The sequence below is a fragment of the Callithrix jacchus genome, chromosome 1 (assembly GCF_049354715.1).
Source record: "Callithrix jacchus isolate 240 chromosome 1, calJac240_pri, whole genome shotgun sequence".
Taxonomy (NCBI): domain Eukaryota; kingdom Metazoa; phylum Chordata; class Mammalia; order Primates; family Cebidae; genus Callithrix; species Callithrix jacchus.
The window spans coordinates 12,818,487-12,834,177 of record NC_133502.1 but is presented as its reverse complement, the minus strand read 5'-3'; the positions used below and the strand labels follow the sequence as shown (position 1 = coordinate 12,834,177).

At 44.3% G+C, this 15,691-nt stretch overlaps 1 long non-coding RNA gene across 1 annotated transcript; it reads right to left on the bottom strand.

Annotated features, from left to right (window-relative positions):
• Positions 1-5,619: 5,619 nt before the first annotated feature.
• LOC118151497 (uncharacterized) lies at positions 5,620-15,003 on the bottom strand. The gene is made up of 3 exons (XR_004739845.3): positions 14,853-15,003; positions 7,604-7,739; positions 5,620-7,180 (listed from the first exon to the last, which is right to left on the bottom strand). It is a non-coding gene; the product is annotated as an uncharacterized LOC118151497 (long non-coding RNA).
• Between the last annotated feature and the right edge of the window lie 688 nt (positions 15,004-15,691).

Sequence of the window (15,691 nt, the reverse complement as noted above, 5' to 3'; positions counted from 1 at the left end):
TTTTCTGGCTGTGTGTTCCTGGGTACCTAATGTAACATGGATGGGCCTTGTTTCCTCATCAGTAACTTCAGATTATAAGAAGACTTTCCTAGACTAGCTCCTTGGCAAATAACTGTGTGTGAAGTTCTTAGCACAGTGCCAGGCACGCAGGAAAAGATCCCCATATAGAGGTTGCTACTGCTGCTAAGTCCACCAAGGCCTTCAGGGCTCATTTGCTTGTGTCTATTTTCCCATTAAACTCTCACAAGAGACTTCTTGGGTAAGTCTGGAGTGAGAGAAACTCATCAGAAGCAGTGATTGTGTGGAGCTCAGGAGCTTCGGTCAGAAATTCCTCCAATCTGACCTGATCCAAGTGATACAGTTTGGCTCTGTGTCCCCATCCAAACCTCATCTCCAGTTGTAATCCCCAGGTGTTGAGGGAGGGACCTAGTGGGAGGTGATTGGACCATGGGGAGGGGTGATTTCCCCATTCTGTACTCATGGTACTCAGGGAGTTCTCATGAGATGCTGGTTTGTTTGATTAGTGTCTGGCATTTCCTTTTGCTTGCTCACTCTCACCTGCCATCATGTAAGACATGCCTTGCTTCCCCTTTCCCCATGATTGCAGGTTTCCTGACGCCTTCCCAGCCATGTGGAACTGTGAGTCAATTGAACCTCTTTCCTTTATAAATTACTCAGTCTCGGGTAGTATCTTATAGCAATGTGAAAACAGACTAACACAGCAAGTATGGGTCAGAGATAGATGGAAGAAGAGCTAGAATGGAAAACTGTCTTTCCCTCAGTGGCACAGGCTGGGAGCTTCCCAGATGCAGAATTGTCTCTTGGTCATCTCCACCATGGGGATTCTGGGGGCCTGAAGCTCTCTCTTTTCCTCTAAGCACCTTGGGGAGCACTATCTGAATTCAGCAGGCCTATGGGTGACATACGGCACACACCAACATCAATGGAATGACTCCTCAGCCCAGACAGGCTGGGATGCCAACTGCCAGGGAGGAATGTGGGAGTACCCACTGCAGGGAGCTCAGGGGGGTTGGCAGGCAATGGAACACTCTCCTTCTCCTCTGCAATGACTGGCACTAGACTTCCTGTCTCAGTGCGTGCCTCTCAAACAAGAAACCTCCTGTTCCTTTGGGACTTTCATAATGTGGTATTGCATTTCAATAATCAAGGTACTTTGTATTCCATAAAAGGGAAAACCAATAACTTCTACCACTTACAGTTTTACTCTGATAGGAATTAAAGTTGAAGCTTTTCCATTTCATTGAGCCACCCACAAAAGGGAGAAAGAAAAGCACTGAACTCCTCAGACAGCCCACGTTCGAGCAAAACAACCAAATAAACATTCACACTGCAGCTTTAAGATCATTTTCCTGAGTTCCGCTTTTAACTTTTAGTGCAGCAGGATCTTGTCAGGAGGCTGATCGCCTTCATTTGGGGAAGGTTCTATAGGATACAGCCCTCAAAAGAAGGAGATACGAGTCAGCAGATATTTATTAGGCACTTATGACATTACCAACCTTAGTTACCAGCCTTAGGTGAATGTCTCCCAGGAGCTTTAGAAGGCACTTGAGTCAGGAGACATTTCCCCCATCTCTGAAAAGCATGAAGAATGTGTGTGGGGAGGGCGAAGGGTTTGGAGGAGAGAAAGAGGACATTGAAGGTGATCAGCCCCTCTCCCCACCTCCAGCAGAATGGGAAGGCATCCATCTTCATCTCATTAACAACTCATCAAAACAGCACCATCTGGTCACCTGTTTTACAGAGGCAGCCCCTATTTCCATTTTTAACAGCCTTGCATGGAGCAGGGGATAGTGGGGGAAACCAGTGGGTGGGAGTCCTATGCCACTCTCACCATGAATGCTTACAGGTCTGCTGGCACACCTACCAACGGAAAGGCTTATCTGAAAGTAATGATTCATTGTGAGGGGTTTCTTTCTATTTTTTTTTTTTTTTTAAGAATCACTAACTATTTTGGTCTCTTTACGACTTCTGGTCATACATTCTGCCGACTCCTGGAAGCCTTAGGAGCTGCTAGCCGCTACAGTCCATCGAAACATAATCATTTTATTATTGATCTCTTTCCATCACCTAAGCCCAGTTCCGGGCTCAGGGAAGGTGCTCAGCTGTTTCTTGCTGGATTGAACAGAAATGTTCATTAATGTGAAATGAAGGATTCTATTATATCTTTCATTAATGGAATGTTCACTATGTGTCAGGGATTTCTTTCCCTATGTTATTTCTCTGGCTTCCGTCAACCACAATATGAGGTAGTTATCCTCACTTAAGCATAAGAAAAATGAAGACCACAGAGGTTTCTTGCAGGTAGAAAGTGGTGGAGCTGAGATTTCAATCAGGTCCATCTAGGCCTGAAGTCCAAATTGTAAACACTATGAAATGAAAAGGCGGAAGAGAGGGAGAGAGAAAGAAAAAGTGGAAAAATGTAAATGTTATCTTTAAGAGACTTTTTTTTTTTAAATCAGAGTCTCACTCTGTTGCCCAGGCTGGAGAGGAGTATTGCCACCTGACCTCACTGCAGCCTCTGTCTCCTGGGTTCAAGCAATTCTCCTGCCTCAGCTTCCTGAGTAGCTGCAACTACAGATGCATGCCATTACACCTGGTCAAGCTTTTTTGCTTTTGTTTTTGTATTTTTAGTAGAGATAGTGTTTCACCAGGGCCAGGATGGTCTCGAACTCCTGACTTCAAGTGATCCACCTGTCTTGACCTCCCAAGGTCCCTGGGATTACAGGTGTGAGCCACCACGTCCGGCCATCATTAAGAGGCTTATAACCTCACTAGAGTAACAAGACACACTCTCATGCAAGGATCCAATAATTCAATACACAACACAACAGATTGCCTTAAACAGTCACTCGAGTTCAGTTCTCAAATGCTAAGAGAGGTCAAAACTGAGGCAGATAAATATTTGCTTTGCTGCTGTGTATAATCAGGGATGCAGTGAGATTTCAGGTGGGCTTAGAAAGCCTATGCCTTTAATGGGGGATACTGTGAGAAGGGGACTATGATGGGGTGGAAGTGGGACAGGGACAGTGTAACCACACTAGCAGATATACGGCAGCTGGCATCATTCAGTCTTAACATACCTGGCCTCTCTGGAGTGGGTGCTGAGTAGCACTGGGAATTACAGTATGTATGGGGGAGGTGGGGAACGGAAGGGTTACAAGCTTGGCAGACTTTAAAGGATAAGGTCATGCATGTGGACGTTAGGCAGAAGAAGCCACTGAACACCCTGATCAAGCAAGTGGCGTGATGAAAGCAGACTTCCAAGAAGACTTGGCAGGTGGTGGACAGGATTCACTGGAGGCAGGGGCCTGGAGGCAGAGAAAGCCTCTGATTTTTCTGTCTCCAGGGAACTTGAGGAAAAGCAGAATGTCTTCTTCCTTTAGCCATGCCTGAGGGTATGGACAGCTCCATGGAGAAGCACAGACAATTGCCAAGGCTGGGACCAGAGTTAGATGTGGGTAAATATTTGCTTTGCCTCAGCTGGAGAAGATGGATTTTTAATAAAGAGGCAGCGTGACTCATGTCACAGAGTATACCAACAATTCTGGAAAGAGCCACTCCAGAAAATACCAAATAGCAGGCAAAGTCACTTGATGAGCTTCCAGGAAGGGCTCCCTGACACTTGATATACGTATAAACATGCATGCACCTGCACACACTTTACATGCACACATATACACACTTATACTTATTCACACACATACATACACATTCACATACACACATGCACTTTGGCACTAGCACCATTCTGACCTGTGGTGTCACTCTGGGCCCGACAGCGTCTCCTGAGCACACCATGCTCTGCTCTCACGCTCATTTCAGAGCCCTTGCAGATGCAGCTTTCCTGAAAGCAGTGCTGCTTACTGAGTTGTGATTAGAGGAGACTGAGCGCTAGCCGGACTGTGCTCCGTGACACTCTCACAATGAAATCTACCATGGCATCTGCAGAAGGCAGAATTCTGAGGTGCCCCCCACCCAGGGTCTCTGGCCCACAGTGTCCTGACCTGTGTGATTTGTCCCCTTAGGGCTGGGGGACTTCGACTTGCTTCCAACCCATGGAAGATGGCAAAGGAGATGGGATGTCACTCCCATAATGATGTCCCATCGCTATGTATACATGACTTGCAAGTAGACAGAGAAAGAGACATGCTCTTGCTGGCTTTGATGAAATCAGATGTTACATCATGGAGAACCAGTCAGAGGACCGATAGCATCCAGAGTGAGTGCCCCGCTCCAACTGACAACCAGCAAGAAAATGGCCACCCAGTCTACAGCCATAAGGAGATGGATTCTGTCAGTAATCTGACCATGAGTTTGCAAGTTGCATTTTCCCTTGGTCAAGCTGCTAGATTAGAACATGGCCCAGCCAATGTTTTAATTACAGCCCTGTGAGAGCTGAGCAGAGGGCCCAGTTAAGCTGTGCTGAGACTTCTGATTCAGTAAATTGTGAGACTGTAGATATGTGCTGCTTTAAGCCACTAATTTAGTGGGAATTTGTTGTGCCATGAGAGATAACTAATACAGCCTTCCTCTTCTCATCTTCTGCAAGCAGCCCAATATAGCTGTGCTGATATATGGGGACATAGATCCCCTGAAAAGAAAACTTGGAAGATAAGAGCACAGTATAATATTAAACAAGACAATGTGAAGGCCAGAGTTGTCACTAACTGGCTACGGAAACTTGATCAGATCATTTTCATTCTCTGGGACCCAGTTCTCTCTTGAATGTGATAGAATGAGGTGAGATGGTCTCTAAGTTTTCTTTCAACTCTAATAGATTCTGATTTTTAAAACTGATGAACGAATAAACAATGTGTGGAGCATCTATTGATATGGCATGCTTATGTTATTATATGCTATCTCATTTTAACTTCAAAAATCTTCATTTCTCAGATTTTTACTGGAGTCACTTGCAAAGATAAGTAAACTGAGGTTCAGAGAAGTTTAATAATTTACTCAAGACCACAAGCTCAAAAGTGGGAGAGTGGCAGATGCAACTTTTTGATCTTTTGCTGCATTATGATGTGCCAGAGCCCAGGAGAAAGTCTATTCAAGTGTGTCACTAGAAGCAATCAGGGAAACAGCGAAAGGGAGAGAGAGACCTCAGAAAGGGGCTTGGAGTTGCAAAAACCAAGTAGAGGGCCATGGAAGCAGTCATTCTATCTGACAGTTAAGACTGAATAGATTGCCAGGGGCGGCTTTGAAAAAGCTAAATCATCAGGAAAGTTCATCAGAGGTCATTTTAGAGTGCAGAGAAGGGAATAAATTAGGAATTTAGGAGAGTATCTTCTACCGTGTCCTAAACACTGATTGTTCTAAATTGCTTTTTGTGGCCTAGACCTCTCTCTTTAACTCCAGACTTGTCTCTGCAGCCCTCCTGGTGGTCCCAATTTCCAACTCAACATATTCAAAAGCCAAACTCATGGTTTCTGTTACCCAGGGAACCTTCATTCTTGGTCCTTTGCCCCAGTTAAATGATTTGTCATCCACCCATAGGGTTTTCAATCCCAGCAACTCACTTTGCTTATTTCTTACACCTCACTAGTCACATAGACCGTGAATTTCACCTCCTAAAGGCTTGAATCAATTTTCAACTCATTATCTTTTTTTTTTTTAATTTTTTATTGCATTTTAGGTTTTGGGGTACATGTGCAGAACATGCAAGACAGTTGCATAGGTACACACGTGGCAGTGTGTTTTGCTTCCTTTCTCCCCTTCACCCATTTGGCATTTCTCCCCAGGCTATCCCTTCCCAGCTCCTCCCCCCGCTGGCCCTCCCCGGAGGGGAGTACTAATCAACTCATTATCTTAACTCAAATTTCCATCACTTCTCTACTGGGCTATTTCAATAGCCTCCTAACTAATCTCCCTGTTCTCCAGCCCACCCCTTTAATCCTTTCATAAACAAGTTCATTTTCCACACTGATTTCAAAGTGAACATTCAAAAACACAAGTCACAGTTAAAGCCCTGTAAAGAGTCTTTCTAGCACTAGACGGATGCATTTCAAACTCCTTGATATGGCGTGCAAGACACTTGCTATCTGGCTTCTGCCTCCTTCTGCACTTACCACACTTCTTGTCCACTGAATTTTTTTTTTTTTTTTTTTTTTTAGACAGAGTCTCACTCTGTCGCCAGGTACCAGGCTGGAGTTCAGTGGCACTGTCTCGGCTCACTGCCACCTCAGCCTCCCAGGTTCAAGCAATTCTCTTGCCCCAGCCTCCTGAGTAGCTGGGACTACAGGTGCGTGCCACTACCCCCAGCTAATTTTTGTATTTTTAGTAGAGATGGGGTTTCGCCATGTTGGCCAGGATGGTCTCAATCTCTTGACCTCGTGATCCACTTGCCTCGGCCTCCCAAAGTGCTGGGATTACAGGCTTGAGCCACCGCGCCCGGACTTGTCCACTGAATTCTGACTTTGCTTATTGATAGTTACATAGTTGTGTTCCTTTGCTTGGGTTATTCTCTGCAACATCCATCACTCATCTTTTCAAAGCCCAAGTGTCTCATCTTCTAGGAAGCCTTTTGGGGACCCCTCTCAGAGCAGCTTCTTTGCACATCTCCAGGGTATTGTTGACACAGTTTCCTATGGGCTGTAAGTCACGTAGAATATCAGATGCATAACCCCACCAGAGGTGTACAGTAGGGCAGCACTGCATACCATTCTAAGTGAGGTTGATCTCTCTCCCAAAATGAGGACAATCTAGGAAGATATTTGCTTCCTTCTCTAGACATGAAGGTGAGCACTTTAAATATAAAGACCATGTCTTACTCATCTTTGAATTCCTAATGCCCAACACAGTGACCCATGAACTGTAAGCGCAAAATAAACCTTTGCTGAATGACCATATGAACAGTAGTATGAGGTCTTCAGATTTAGAATCCAGAAGAAGAGGACAGGAATTTGAGTCCAGCTTCAGTTGGGCCTTCTGATGCACACCAAAGAGAACCATGCCAACGAATTGGCTGGAATGCCGTTAGTCTGATGGTGTTGCTGGAGAAAAATAGAGCCAGTTTCATCCAACCGCTTTTGATACACATGCAAGGTATTTTTGCCCTTGGTGAAAATCTCAGTGGGCCTGATTCCAGCCACATGGAATGGATTTCTTTTTTTGCCAACTTAGGGAAAACTTAGCCATTTCAGCACAATCTAAAACATGCCTGTAGAAGATAAATCAGTGTCTCAGTAGCATTCTGGAGAAACATAGGCAAATACTTAGTTGTTGGTAAAATTTCCCAGTCTAGGACAGTAGAAAAACTTCATTTTATTTATATATTAAGAAATCAGTCTTCCCACCCAGCCCTGTTTCTTTCAGCTGAACAGCTGAGTGCATGAATTGTAGACTGCAGTAGAATCAGAGACTCTCCAGGGAATTTAAGTGCAGTCACATGACCAGAAACACATACATCTTCATATTGGGGAATAGGTTAGAGTTTCTAGCCTTTCCCAGTTGGATATGGTCACTTTGGAGAAAGAGAGAGAGAGAGAGACAGAGAGAGAGAGAGAGAGAGAGACAGACAGAGAGACAGAGAGAGAGAGAGAGAGAGGCCACTGTCATGTGCTCTGATACAACATAAACCTACCGTCTGACAAGAGCAGCTTCAGAATTGCAGAGCATATAGTTTCTCCTTAGTCTCAGAGCCATTTACCAAGCTTCTCCAAGGTCTCAATTGCCAGATTCATGAGGACTAGAAGTGGAATTCTCTGAACAGCTCTAGACTAGGACATTAAGAAGACATGTCAGACATGGCCTTTACCTTCAAGGAGCTTACTTATACCTTGGGAAACAATTTTTCCTCACTTGACTCAAATTTATCCACTACTCCTACTTTTCAGAAAGGAAATTTGCAATCCTCAGGAACAGCCTGACTTCCAGGCTCATAGGTCAGTGTGTATTTGAGAAGTGGACTTCAGTCTGAGAGCTCTTGCAGGTAAAAGTTTTCTGGTCAGGAGCATCTCCATGAAAGGTAATCTCCATTAAGAAAAATGACTACCTTACATACTGGATATACACCTTGACCAGGGACTTGAAGATCAGGTTTACTACTCACTCTTAAAAGTTCCCAAATGCCCCTTATATCTCCGTGTCAAAGTTGATCATGCCAATATAACCAGAGCTGATAGATCATACTGACTTGGCCATTTGTACTCATACACTTGGGCCCTCTGGGAGAGGTCACAATAATTATGCATTTAAGTACAAGCTAAACCAATTTTTATATATGGCCATTGGCTTTGGGCATTGTTCAAACTTTTGAGGCTCATTAGGCTTCAATAGGACAAACGAAACCTGATAGATATTATTACTTGAGGTGAACTTGACAGGTTTTAGGCACGTGAGCTGAGGTGTTATTGAATGCAGCAGGAATTCAAAGAGGCAAAGATCATACTTCAAAGAGACAACATAATTTCCCAATAAAGCAATGATGTCCGCATGTTCTGTGTGTATAATGGTGAATGTTGACTACAAAAGGTGAGTGTCATCTATAAAACGCACCACATTGGGTCTCACCATTAGCTCCGGTTGCCTAAACACATACAAAAACAGGACTGAGCTCATAAACTCTTACATGTTGCACAGTCATCAGAAAGATCCCAACATATTAGGAAGTGTTTAAGACTGGAAGATGAAAGGAGCAGGATTTTAACCTGATTCTTGCACTAATCAGCTGGAAGAATTTGGGCAAGTCATTTAAATTTTTCTGGTCTCATGTTTCCTATCCATGGACAAAATATTTTTGTTGTTGCACAGATGACCTCCAAGATCCCTCTCAGCTTTAACTTTGGTTACTAGCTGATTTTCTTTCCCCCCGTACTCTGTATTCATTATCTCATACATCAAAAGACATGCCAAAAGGCTGACTCTTAACTGCTGCAAGCCAAGGAAGAGCAGTATGGAGAGGCTCGTAGTTTACTAATAAATAAGGCAAGTTCCTTGGAGGTATGGGTGTAACCATAATAGGTTCATTGCCTGATGCACACAGCAAGTCATTATGCAGCGATACCAAGTTGCAGTAAAGAGAGAGGCTTAACTGTAGGGTCACTGACTAAGGAGGAGGGAGAGAACTTCAAATCCGTCTCCCTGAGGAATAGGGGGCTAGAGGTTTTAAGAGCTGGAGTGGGCTGAAGGGTGGAGATGGTGGATTTGTGGAAGAGTGCAGGGTGAAGACATGGGACAGGGAGGGGAAGAAGCTGTGTTCTCATGCTGATCTCATTCCTCTGTGGGAGTCTCAAACTGGTTGCTGGAATTCAGGGTCTGAAAAACATCTTAAGCAATGGACCCTGAAACAAAAGCCTTATATGATTCTAATCTCAGAGATCCTGTCTATAGGAACAATGGGAATGCAACTCAATTCTTAAGCAGTCTTATGACTCTAATGTCAGAAATCCCATCCATAGGAACTAAGGTATGCAAATAGCATCTAGTACCATGTGACTTTCAGCAAGAAGGAAGTGGGCCAGAGTACAACCTGATTAATTTAACTATTGTTCTGTCCAGAACCAAGTATGCAATTCTTGTCAACTCTGTGGGAACGTTATAAGGGCTGTGTCTTAATCATGTGTTTTTTTTATTCTGAATGCCCAGCACAGTGCCCCACACATTCTAGAAGTCTGAAAGAGTTAGGACATGAAAGGACAATTCCTAGTCAGAATAGTGGCTGGAGAGTGGAGAGTGGTTGCACAACTGGACGCTCTTGCATGTAGGTGGGGCCGTGTGACTAGTTTCTCCAGCTGAAAACCAAAAGCAAAATTGTAAACCAAAAGCAAAATTCTAAGGCCCACAACCAGCTGAATGGACACCCCAACCCCCACTCCCTTGGCCAATAGGATCCTAAAGAAACCTGAAAAACTAGATCAGGACCTGAGAGAAGGCTTGAGGGTGGGGGTCGGGCATGCTTCATTATATCCCCTCCCTCTGGAATTCACGCACAACTATCCAGGGTGAACAGTAAAGCAGAGATTCTAAGACTGACAACACAGACTCTTAGCAGCAGTAAGACACAAAATTCCAACCTGACTCTGGTATGGTATCCCAAGACCCTGAAGGAAATCAAAGTACTTTACTGCAAAATGTATTTTTTTGACATATTTTGAAATGGCCATGCAAATTGTGGGGGAAACTTGCTTTCTGCAGAGAATCCTCTTCCCTTTCCAGGATCCAGGAGAGGTAACTAAGAGTCCGACATCTTTCAAGGTCACATAAGTGACATTTACCATCTAGTCTCTCTGAAGTCGGCTACCTGGGAGCCTCATGTATACAGCAAGAACTTTGGCTTCCGTAACCGCCCTTAACTCAAACATTTCTTTCTCCTGACTTCAATTCTTTAGGAAAAGCTTAACTTTTTCCTGTTGCCAATTAGAAAATCTTTGAATCCACCTATGACCTGTGAGGTACCCCATCCTTCACCCAAAGATCCTCCCTTTCTGGGCCAAAACGATGTATACCTAACATGTATTAATTTATGTCTGTGCTATAACTTCTGTTTCCTTAAAAATGTATAAAACCAAACTGTAACGCAAACACCTTGGGCACATATTCTCAGGACCTCCTGAGCCTGTGTCAAGGGCCAGTCACTCACATTTGGACCATAATTAATCTCTTCCAACATTATACAGAGTTTGCCTTTTTTTTTTTTCAATGAACTCTAGTGATATGTGTCCCTTCCAAGACAAGTGGATGTACCTCCTTCACCCTATCTTAGAAGCCATGTGCTGAGGACGATCGAGTTCCTGGGTCCCTGAATGTCCATGTGGAGCTGAGCACTCCATTCCCTACTTGCATCAAACTTCTGAGAGAACTTCTATTGCAATAAGCCACTGAAGTTTGGGGGTTGATTGTTATGGCAGCTGTTTTGCTTTAATGAGCACACAGAGTAACAACTGCGAATGCCAAAGCACATTAGATTTGCAAGAGATGGCAGGGTGGGGCAGGAGGAGGGAAAAAGGAGGGAGATTCTAGAGGCTAAACAAGCCTGGTCAAAAAGCCAAGGTTACTCCCTTATTCTGAAGTCTAGGAGGACCAAATCAGAACTTGATGGTCTTTTAATATAGAAAATACTATCTTGAAGTTTCAGTCTAGGACTTAGGGTTTCTATTTTAATGACAAGGAAACCGAGGCTGACAGAGACTAAATAATTTGTCCCAGAAACAGAATAAATGAGTGACATGACTAATATGTAAACCTAGTTTGGCTCCAAAGCCTGTGTTCTTCCCTGCAAACACGTGACTTTTGGCTTCATTCTTACTGCCATGAAATAGAAATAGGAACCTTTCACTCGTAGGGCCCTTGTTTCCTTTGGCACAGGGAACACCTTTGCACCTGTCCATACTTCCACATGGAAGGGGAGTGCTGTCCTCTTCTCCATGCCCACAGCAGATCTTGTTGTACCCTAGGCTTTCCTTCTGCCTCTAGTGCATGGAATCTTCTAGATTTTTTGTTAGAACAGAGAGGCCTAGATGGAATCCAAAGCCCATAGGACCAGTGCTAATGTCCACACCCTCAGCGCCTGAGGCCAGAAATGGGCAGAGAGTCAGGCCAGGTAGTGTGGCCAACTGATCCCATTTGAACACGGGACCTTTAATTAAAACTGGGAACAGAGGACATGTTGGTCACTCTGTTTACTTTTCCGAAGAGGCCATGGCTGGTGTTGAAAGAGCAGAGACCCTCCTGCTGGGTGGAGTGCAGATGGGCAGGAGCCTCTGGTGTATGGCAGGGGCTTGCAGTCCTTCTTGCAAGTGTAGAGTTACATAATGACACGAAGATGGGTATGATTCATCAGTGCCGCGAGGGGAGGAACACACACACACCTAAATATAATTTACAAGTGGCGCCTCTTGATGGTATTGCACAACCGAATTAGCTCCTTTAAAAAAAAACACCCACTTTAAAGCACAACAGATGATATGTGCTTATGCTCCAAAGCATAAAAAGTTTGCTCTGGTGACAGAAACGCCTGAGACAAACAGGACAGAATTTGGATTTAGTTCTAAGAGAATTGTCCTTGTTATGGCACAACACCCCATGTCTCAGATGACTTCCAAGATTAAAGTCCTGATCCAACCGCATGTGTCAAATGCCTGACTTTTCACATGACCACTTATTCGAGTGCCCACTAAGTATACCTAATGCCCTCCACCACAATGGAAAGATGAATAATGACTCACAGAAGACGGCGGGTGTGTTGGGTTTGTGAAAGCTTGCATCTGGACTGGTAGAAATCTCAGATGTATTGCAGAATGATTGATTCCTCCAGGGAGCATCAGGCTCCTGGGGGAGAGGAGGATTGTAACAGCTAAGGGTACTGCAGTTTCAGATACCTAGAACTGAGAACTGGGGGTGGAGGTGGGGGCTGGCTCTGGAAGCACCCCCGGAGTGCTGCCCTGCTGAGTTTATTTTGAAAGTCTGTTTTGAATTTGCAGCTCTGCCTCTTTAGGAGGGTATTTTAAGATGCTCTGCCAACCCACAAGGCCTCCAAGTAGCTTTTGTTTCTGTACTCACACAGATGAGGAGCTAAACTAATTGAGAGAGTGACCCAAATTTGTGAGTATCACAGAGTATCACAATTGGCCTGAATTCCTGCAGCCTCTGCATGTGTCTATGTTCATGTCCATTTGGAAGTCACCCCTGGAACCCTTGCAAAAATGTCCTCACCCACATAGAATCAGTAAACGCATTATCAGTTCCCCCTCCTAACTGGGGATGTTACAAGGTCCCATGAAGAATTTCAAGGGCTAAACTCTGAGGCTTTTGTTCATATAAACACAGCTTAGCAAAACAATTACTGTTTTCTTTCTTTGTTCAGTAACTGCACAGTGCGGCTTGTACTCAGATATCTTCCTTTAATCGAAATAATTTGGGTGTTCTACCCAAGGTTGTAGGAGAGGACGATTCGCCTTACAACCTTGAAATATTTTCATTTTCACTCCTCCAAGCACAGTTTTCTAGGCAAGAGCATTTCAAACCATTGTCAGAATTCACAGGAAGAAATAAAAGGGGGAAAGTCTCTCTGCTCCCCTGCCTACCCAGTCCCTCCTCCACCCCAACACACACACACACAAGAAAAGGGAAGAGGCATCCAAGGTAAGGGACAGGAGTGCAGGTCTTGGGGGTGGGGGTGGGGGGGCAGGCGCAGTGCTGTCGGAGAAGCCTCATTTCAGAGGGGCATTTTCTATTTAGTTTATAGGTCTCTTTCTCCCTTTCCTTATTCATAGCTTCCAATCTCCTTCATGATTAATAGATATGCCAGAAAGCTTCTTATTCTCTCTTTGGGAATTATGCTTATAAAAAAGAGTAATTTGTGCAAAAAAAAAAAATGCAAGTTGCTGAGAGAAGGTGGGCAGGCGGAGCTCAGGAGCTTGTAAGGAAGAGGTTCGATGAAGGTGTGTGGGTGGCCTGCCAAGCACCAAGTGCAGGAGCTGATGGCGACAGAAGGACGCGTGCTGTGGGGCGGGGGGGCACACTCAAAGGCATTGCATCAGCATCTGCCCAGAGTTCCATGTCCATGTCAACTAAATGGTTGACCAAATCCCAAGTTGGTCTGATTTCTTTCTTTTTTTGAGCTGGAGTCTTGCTCTGCTGCGCAGTCTGGAGGGCAGTGGTGCAAGTTCAGCTCACTGCAACCTCTGCCTTTCAGGTTCACATGATTCTCGTGCTTCAGCCTCCCAAGCAGCTGAGACTACAGGAACACACCACCACGCCAGGAGAATTTCTGTATTTTTTTAGTAGAGATAAGGTTTCACTATGTTGGCCAGGCTGTTCTCGAACTCCTGACCTCAAGTGATCCGCCCGCCTTGGCTTCCTAAAGGGCTGGGATTACAAATGGGAGCCACCGTGCCTGGCCTGGTCTGATGTTTTTCTGAGGCATAATTGAAATTGAGGTTCAAGGATAGTGCGTTGGGGCAGCATTGCATTGGGACCTTGTACTGGGGGCAGAGAGACTGAATCAACCACTGAATGGAAACTTGGAGAGAAAAGTAAGACGAAAAAAGAAGAATATTGAATTTCCTTGAGCCTTCCTGCTCAAAGTGTGGTCCACTGGCCAGGAGCATTGGCATCTGCTGAGAGCTCGTTAGAAATGCATAACCTCAGGTCTCAACCCAAACCTACCGAAAAGGAACCTGCATCTTGACAAAATTCTATGCACAAGACAATGTGAGAAGTGCTGACCTGGGGTATCACCTGGGAGCTTAGAAAAATGACCTCCGCCTGTTTTCCATCATCAGGGCTTCCAGGTCAACTGGTCTGAGGCAGGGCCCAGGTCTGAGTATGTTTTGGAAGCTCCTCAGGTGATCTGAATGAACACCCACAGTTGAGAACCAATAGAATACAATACAGCAGTGGTTCTTCAAATGGTATTTAGGCCAGCAGCATCAGCTTCACCTGAGAACCTGTTAGAAATGCAGATTCTTGGGCCCCGCTTAGACTTTACTGAATCAGAAACTCTAGATTTGGGAGCCAGCAATCAGTATTTTAACAAACTTTCCAGATACTGGTCCAGCTTTGAGAACCACTGCTATAGAAGGATCCAAAGCAGAAATAAGGGCTATAAATGCATTCAACTCCACTACTCCAAAACCTCTGGAAAATATCCATCACCTGTGATATGAAGTCCAGACTTTTCAAATGACATTCCAGGCTCTCCATGAATTAATCCAGCATGCCTTTCTAAACATATCTCTGTCCTTTTCTTGAACATTTGCTGTTAAAATGAGTGGATTGGATACTAGGGTCCCTTCCAGCTATAAAATTTAGTGATTCTGTGCTTCCAAAGCTATAACTTTAGCCAAATTCACTATTTCCCTGAATATGGCAATGTATTAATAGACGCTTACCTTGTTTGTCTACACTGGTGTCTCTCTCTTCCCATCTTCCCAGGCCAGGTCCTGCTCATTCTTCAGGGTTAGGCAGAAATGCTACCTCATCTACTAATTTGTTTCCCCAGACAGCATGAACCTCTCTCTTCCCATAATTTTCATATCACTTGCTTATTGCATTCACTTCCTTGTTTTCTATTAGTCATCTGCTCAATGCTTTGGCTCTCAGCCGTATTTACTGTTCCTTGAAACAGAACAGTGTTTTATGCTTTCTTCTTTAACCACTCCCTGTCTCTGGGTGTCTAGTACAACCCTCTGCACACAGAAAGTCGCACATAAATATTGATTGCATTGAAATGAATGGGCTCTCAAGACAATTGAGACTATACGATGAATCATGACTGGTTTTTCAAACACAGTAAGCAAGCAGAGAATGCTAAACCAGCCAACAAGGGCACAAATATCATGAGTCTAATGAAGGTGACTCTGTTCCCGTGATTTGGTTTCAAAATAAGTCTAAGTCGCATATTCAACTCCAATCCATAAAAAGAAATGATATCAAATTTTATACTGGCTGGTCCACATCAATCACTCAATAATTATTTTGTTAGATACATTTTTGGGTGACTATTGATAGAAAAATTTCAAGACAAAAGATCTTGAGAACTAAAGGGTCTTTATTTTATTTTTATTGTACTTTAGGTTCTGGGGTACACGTGCAGATCATGCAGGATTGTTGCATAGGTACATACATGGCAAGGTGGTTTGCTGCCTCCATGCCCCCATCACCTATATCTGGCATTTCTCCCCATGTTATCCCTCCCCAACTTTCGCACCCCCTGCTGTCCCTCCCCTTG